This window comes from Sciurus carolinensis, chromosome 5, assembly GCF_902686445.1.
Source record: "Sciurus carolinensis chromosome 5, mSciCar1.2, whole genome shotgun sequence".
NCBI classification, from domain to species: Eukaryota; Metazoa; Chordata; class Mammalia; order Rodentia; family Sciuridae; genus Sciurus; species Sciurus carolinensis.
In genome coordinates, this window is record NC_062217.1 from 143,267,562 (window position 1) to 143,275,751 (window position 8,190).

Genomic DNA, 8,190 nt, shown 5'->3' on the forward strand with positions numbered 1-8,190 from the left:
AATGAGTTGGATTCCCCTTTGTATTTCTGACTTAAATCCCCCTGGGAAATCCCTTGTGTCTGCTTCAATCATGCTCTACGAGGTACACTCTAGACCACTCATAGACCCTCGTGGGAGCACTATGGCAATGATGACATGATCTTCAGCCTCCTGCAGCAGAAAGCTGCAGTGTGATCTCTTCACGATGGCTCCCAACCTCAGCTTTCCAGTTACCAAATACAGAGAACTTATCAAACACCAGCCTGCTCATTAACCATTTCAACTAACATTCTTGAGTGTGGGCCACCTGTTTCTTTCAAAGACTGTTATAAAGTAAGAGAAAATACTTAAATGTCACTTCCTTAAAAATTTTTCCTTTGCCTTCTGACTGCTCTTCCCTGCTGCAAAAAGACCAGTCACACTACCGTTTCACTGACTGTTAATTCATCTTCCTCTCTCTTAGAGGAAAGCTGTTTCTCAGTCACATTTGTATCCCTGGATATGAGTTTGGGATTGCTACATATAAGGTTCTTGGTAATGCTATTGATTGAACTGGCTTTTCAGGTTCAATGATAAGCGTCTTGGTAGAATTGGACTTCTAGGAGCCCCTAAGAATCTCTGCAGGTTCAGGAAGCAGAACTAGTGGGTGGTCCTCCATACCAGTGAGATAACTAATGACCCGGACATTGGGATTAGTGCCTCTGACCTCTGAGAAAAGGCTGTGTGTACAGTCCAGAGTAGCCTCCACACAAATCCTGCCCTAATCTCACTTGACCACTGATGCAGAAATGAAAACAGAGCTTGCTTGCCTTCTGAGAAAGTCATGAAGTAGCCACTCTCCTTAAAGTTGTCACTTTCATCCAGAAAGAGGGCAGGGTAAACTTCTCTAGACTGGGAAACTCTTTGTCATCACGCAGGACAGAAATCATACAGGCTATTTTCTCTACTCCCTGATAGAAGGAGAAACATGTGTTTATAAAGTAATCATGGAACTTGAAAAAAATTAGACTTCCATCACCTAATCTCCTTGTTTTATAGATGAGGAGAGTGAGACAAAAAAAAATGAGAATTTTTTTGGTCCGTGTCACATAATAAATTAATAGCAAGCCCCAAAAGTTTTGAATTTGAATGCCTGGTCCTAGATACTGTTCATTGAGTGCAAGGCCATCCTCACGAGGGTGTAGGCTGACACCAGTAGTTACTGTGCAGAAGCTCAAATTAGCTTCCTGAAGTGCATTGCTCCACACAAATAAATTGTGATATTGTGTAACAGAGCTGATATCACTGAAAATTCAGCTTTTCTTTCTTTACTTTTTATGTTTTAAATTTTTTTATTTTCATAGAATCAAGTTTGAGACATTCTTCAAACCTCAATTGCTTGAATGCCATATTCTTGAAAAACCTTCAATTCCCCTCCAAGATGACAGAAACTGGTACACACCTACTGCCATGTTCCCGTAATAAGTACGAGATTGTCTTTGTAGAAAGCAGTTGCAATTTCTACGTTTTTCAGAAATTCAGTTATAATTTGCACATCCTACTTTTTTAATATAGATTGACGGCTCTCAATATTCTTCTATGGACTGAGTTTTCCTACATCCCATTATTTTTTATGTTGTGTTTCATTTTCACTTATCTTCACTTTTTTCTAGTTTTCCTAGTGCTTTCTTTTTTAACCTATTGATTGTTCAAGAGTATGTTCTTTAACATCCACATTTCCTTGTGCTATTGGTTTTTAATTTCATTCCACTATGATCAGAGAAGATATATGATTTTAATATTTTAAATACTTGAGAATTATTATGCATCATCTGTATATAGTCTATCCTGCAGAAAATTTTTTGTGGGTTTGAGTTGAATGTGTATTGTATAAGTGCTAAGAAAAGTGTTGTGTTATGTTAGTTATAGTTGATAACTTGTACTATTTAAATTTTGATATTCGTCCAGATGCTTAATCTCTTTTTGAAAGTTGAGTGTTGGAATGTCCCACTTCTATTTTACAACTATTTTTCTCTTGATTGGCAATGCTTTTTTACATTTTCAGGCTCTCTTGATTGTTACATATACAATTATAATGTATGTTTAGATACATTCATCTTTTTTATAATATAAAATATTCTCATTTCTAATGTAAAATCTTTTATATTAAATTTGTTCTTTTTATATATACATGACAGTTGAGTGCATTTTGACATTATATACATATGGAGTATAATGTATGATAAGAAGATTCCATTCTTGTGGTTGTACATGATGTGGAGATACACTGACTGTGTATTCATATATGAACATAGGAAGGTTATATCTAATTCACTTTACTTTTTTCCCTATTCCCATTCCCTCTCTTCCCTTCATTAGCCTTTGTGTAATCCAGTGAACTTCTATTCCCCACCCCACCTTATTGTGTGTTAGCATCTACATATCAAAAAACCATTTGACCTCTAAACAAATTTTCATTAATTTGGATTGTGTGGTATTGCTATACCATCTCCCTGTTTGGTTACTAATTGCACAGGAAATCATTCATTTTCTAACTTTCAACAGGATTGTGTTTGGTAGGAGTGGGTCTCTTTTACATTGCCTATTACTTCTATATCTTTTTTTAATGGTGTGCCTAATACTTTTCCAATTGAAGAGCTTAATGTATTGATAATTTTGTTCTCCTGTAATGTTATCTTATTCTGTATGCCCTTTATACTTTTTTCCTCATTTCTTCTTCTATTGACTTAAATTTTATTTGATCACCTTTGTTTATATTGCACTTTTAATTCCCTCTTGGTTTTTCTCTGTATATTTTTTGAAGTTATTTTTTTAGTAGTTACCATGGGGAATACTGTTAACATCTTCAATTAACAAATATCTAATTAAAAATGATTCTCAGTTAGTTTTCAAGCGCATACAGATTATTCTGCTCTGATCCAACAGACTACTTTCTCCTTTTTCTTCTTTTGGTCATAAATTACACCATCCTATATTTTGTGCCCTAAGCATATATTTATAATTACTTTTAATGAAATTCATTGAAATAATATAGAAAATAAAAAATGGTTAAATACAAAGTAGAATGTTATTGATATTTAAATTGATTGGTAGAGATACAGTTCCTCAGGACTATTTCTTAATTTTGCAGTGATTTATTTCCTATATCATATTTTTTGCTTTTTATTCTTTTTTATTGGTTCTTTTTAGTTATACATGAGAGTAGAATCCATTTAATATAATTTTATGAACATTGAATGTATTTTATTCTAAATAGGATCCCATTCTCATGGAATAAAGAATGGTGGGATTTGCTGGTGTATTCCTATATGACACAGGAAAATTATGTCAGATTCCTTTTGTTTCAGTTTCAAAGCTGAGTTGCTTTAACATTTCTTGTAGGAAAGATGTACACATGATGAATTACCTTACCTTTTGCTTATCTTGAAATGTCTTAATTTCCCACATATTGTGAATGGATAGTGTTGGCAGGTAGAAAAGTCTTCATTGACACTTTTCCTGTCAGTACTTTAAATCCATGTTACCACTGATTAATGCCTTCCATAGTTTCTGAGGAAATACCAGCTGTCACTTTTATGGAAGATCCTGTATGTGATGAGTCACTTCTGTCTACTTTCAACAGTCTCTGTGTTTGGTTGTTAAATGTGTTTAAAATATGCCTTGATATGAGTCTCTTAGGCTTTATTCCACTTGGAATTTAATTTCCAGCTTGGGTAGAGTCATGACTCCTTAAATTTTAAAGTGTTCAGCCACTATTTCTTCACACATGATCTGCCTCCTTTGTCTCTCTTCTCTTTCTGGAACTTCCATTAAGGATATCTTGTCATAGTAGGTGGAATTCCATAATGCCCTTGGTTCTATTCACTTTCTTTTGTTCCTTTTTCTTTATGTTGTTCATACAAGGACATTTCTGTTGTTCTAACCTCATGTTTGGTCTTCTGTCTTTCATTTATAGAAGTCTACTTTTGAACTTCTGTGCTGAATAAATTAATTTATATATTGTATTTCTTTAAATTTTGTAATATCTATTCATTTCCCATTTTAATTTCTTTCTCTGCAATTGATATTTTGATGTTTTTCACACATTGATTTTCTGGTTTTTTTCAAGTTTGCTTCAGAATACAAAAGATTCTAACAAGTAAGTTTGATATCTGATCTCCTGAGAGATGTTTTTGTCAAATATTGATTTTAGCTATTTATGAACTTTATTACTGATTTTTTTCACTGCATAATTTTATAGGATATTTACAACATTGGAATATGTTAATTAAAAATAAATTTTTTATTGTTCAACTGGTACTATTTTTATTAATTAATTAATTAATTTTTAATTAATTTATTTATTTTACTGTAAACAAACAGGGTACAACTTGTTTCTCTGATTGTACATGAAGTATAGGCATACCATTTGTGTAATCATGCATTTATAGGGTAATAGTATTTCATTCATTCTGTTATTTTTCCTTCCCCCCACCCATCCCACCCCTCTTTTCGCTCTATACATCCCTCCTCCTCCATTCTTGCTTCCCTCCCAACCCCCATTATGTGCCATCATCTGCTCTATCAGCAAGATCATTCGTCCTTTGGTTTTGTGAGGTTGGCTTATCTCACTTAGCATGATATTCTCCAATTTCAATCACTTGCCTGCAAATGCCATAATTTTATTATTCTTTATGGCTGTGTAATATTGTAATATTCCATTGTGTATATATACATATTCCATTCATATATATATATATATATATATATCACATTTAGTTTATCCATTCATCAATTGAAGGGCATCTAGGTCGGTTCCATAATCTGGCTATTGTGAATTCAGCAGCTATGAATATCGATCTGGCTGCATCACTGTATTATGCGGATTTTAAGTTCTTTGGGTATAGGCCAAGAAGTGGGATAGCTAGGTCAAATGGTGGTTCCATTTCAAGTTTTCTAAGGAATGCAACACTACTTTTCAGAGTGGCTGCTCTAATTTACAACCCCACCAGCAATGTATGAGTGTACCTTTTTCCCCCATATCCTTGCCAACACCTATTGTTGCTTGTGTTCTTGATAATCGCCATTCTAATTGGGGTGAGATGGAATCTTAGGGTACTTTTCATTTACATTTCTGTTATTACTAGAGATGTTGAACATTTTTTCATATATCTGTTGATTGCTTGCAAATCTTCTTCTGTGAGGTGTCTGTTCATTTCCTTAGCCCACTTGTTGATTGGGTTATTTGTATTCTTGGTGTAGAGTTTTTTGAGTTCTTTATAACTTCTGGAAAATAGTGCTCTATCTGAAGTATAAGTGGCAAAGATTTTCTCCTACTCTGTAGGTTCTTTCTTCACATTGCTGATAGTTCCCTTTGCTGAGAGAAAGTTTTTTAGTTTGAATCTATCCCAGTTATTCATTCTTGCTTTTATTTCTTGTGCTATGAGATTCCTGTTAAGGAATTCTGATCCTAAGCCGACATGTTGAAGATTTGGACCTACTTTTTCTTCTATAAGATGCAGTCTCTGGTCTGATTCCAAGGTCTTTGATCTATTTTGAGTTGAGTTTTGTGCAGGGTGAGAGATAGGGGTTTAGTTTCATTCTGCTGCATATGGATTTCCAGTTTTCCCAGCACCATTTGTTGAAGAGATTATTTTTTCTCCATTTCTTTTTTTTTTTCTGCACCTTTTTCTAGTATGAGAAAATTGTATTTGTTTGGGTTTGTGTCCATGCCCTTTATTGTGTACCATTGATATACCTGCCTATTTGTTGCCAATATCATGTCACTTTTGTTACTATTGCTTTGTAATATAGTTGAAGTTCTGGTATTGCGATACCCTGCTTCACTCTTCCTGCTTAAGGATTGCTTTAGCTATTCTGGGTTTCTTATTCTTCCAAATGGATTTCATTATTGCTTGTTTATTTCTCTGATGTACATCATTGGGATTTTAATTGGTATTGCATTGAATCTGTGTAGCAGTAGTACACAGATTGGTAGTATGGCCATTTTGACAATATTAATTCTGCCTATCCAAGAACATGGGGGATCTTTCCATCTTCTAAGAATTTCTTTAATTTCTTTCTTTAGTGTTCTGTAGTTCTCATTGTAGAGGTCTTTCACCTCTTTTGTTAGATTGATTCCCAAGTACTTTATTTTTTTCGAGGCTATTGTGAATGGAGTAGTTTTCCTAACTTCTCTTTCTGAGGATTCATCACTTATGTATAAGAATGCATTAGATTTATGAGCATCGATCTTGTGACCTTCTACTTTACTGATTCACTTATTAGTTCTAAAAGTTTTCTGGTGGAATTTCCTGGTTCCTCTAAATATATAATCAAGTCATCAGCAAGTAGGGATAGTCTGAGTTTTCTTTTCCTCTTCATATCCCTTTAATTTCTTTGGTCTGTCTAATTGCTCTGGCTAGAGTCTCAAGGACAATGTTGAATAGAAGTGGTAAAAGAGGGTATCCTTGCCTTGTTACAGTATTTAGGGGGAATGCTTTCAGTTTTTCACCATTTAGAATGACATTGGCCATGTGTTAGCATAGATAGCCTTTAAAATGATAAGGAATGTTCCTACTATGCCTATTTTTTCTAGTGTTTTGAGCATAAAGGAGTGGTGTATTTTATCAAGTGATTTTTCTGCATCTATCGTAATCATCAGGTGATTCTTAACTTTCAGTCTGTTGATATGGTGAATTATATTTATTGATTTCTCGATGTTGAACCAACCTTGCATCTCTGGGATAAAACCCACTGATCATGGTGCACTACCTATTTAATACATTTTTGTATGCAATTTGCTAAAATTTTGTTGAGAATTTTTGCATCGATGTTCATTAAGAATATTGGTCTGAAATTTTCTTTCCTCAATGTGTCTCTGTCTGGTTTAGGTATCAGGGTGATATTGGCTTCATAGAATGAGTTTGGAAGGATTCCCTCCTCTTCCATTTCATGGAATACTTTGAGGAGTATTGGAATGAGCTCTTTAAAGGTTTTATAGAACTTGGCTGAGAAACCATCTGGTCTGGTCTTTTCTTTGTTGGTAGGCTTTTGATGACTTCTTCTATTTCATTATTTGAAATTGATCTATTTAAATTTTGTATGTCCTCCTGGTTCAGTTTAAGTAATTCATAAGTCTCTAGAAACCTGTGGATGTCTTCGAGATTTTCTATTTTGTTAACTATAGATTTTCAAAGTAGTTTCTCATTATGTTTTGTGTTTCAATCACATATGCCGTGATATTTCCTTGTTCATTCTGAATTTTAGTAATTTGAGTTTTCTCTCTCCTCTTTGTTAGTGTGGCTAAGGGTTTATCAATTTTGTTCATGTTTTCAAAGAACCGACAATTTATTTTGTCAATTTTTTCAATTGTTTCTTTTGGATCAATTTCATTGATTTCAGCTCTGATTTTAAAAATGTCCTGTCTTCTACTACTTTTGATGTTACTCTGTTCTTCTTTTTCTAGGGCCTTGAGCTATAGTGTTAGGTCATTTATTTGTTGATTTTTTCTTCTTTTATTGAATGTGCTCCATAAAATAAATTTTCTCTTAGTATTACTTTCATAGTGTCCCAGAGATTTTATATGATGTATCTTTGTTCTCCTTTACCTCTAGGAATTTTTTTTCTATTTCCCCCTTGATGTATTCTGTTATCCATTCATCATTCAATAGCATATTATTTAATCTCCAGATGTTGGAGTATTTTCTGTTTTTTGTTGTCATTTATTTCTAATTTCAATCCATTATGGTCTGATAGAGTACAAGGTAGTATCTCTATCTTCTTGTATTTGCTAAAAGTAGCTTTGTAGCATAATATAAGGTCTATTTTAGAGAAGGATTCGTGTACTGCTGAGAAGAAAGTGTATTTGCTCTTTGTCGGATGGTATATTCTATATATGTCTGCTAAATTATTGTTTGTGTTATTGAGATCTATGTGTTCTTTGTTCAATTTTTATTTGGAAGATCTGTCCAGTGGTGAGAGCGGTGTGTTAAAATCACCTAGTATTACTGTGTTGTGGTCTATTTGATTACACAAATTCAGAAGGATTCGTTTGTTGTACATGGATGAGCCACCGTTTGGGGCATAGATATTTACAATTGTTATGTCTTGCTGATTTATTCTTCCCTTAAGCTGTATGAAATGTTCTTGTTTATCCCTCCTGACTAACTTTGGCTTGAAGTCCACATTATCTGATAGGAGGATGGATACTTAGGCCTTTTTGCTAAGTCC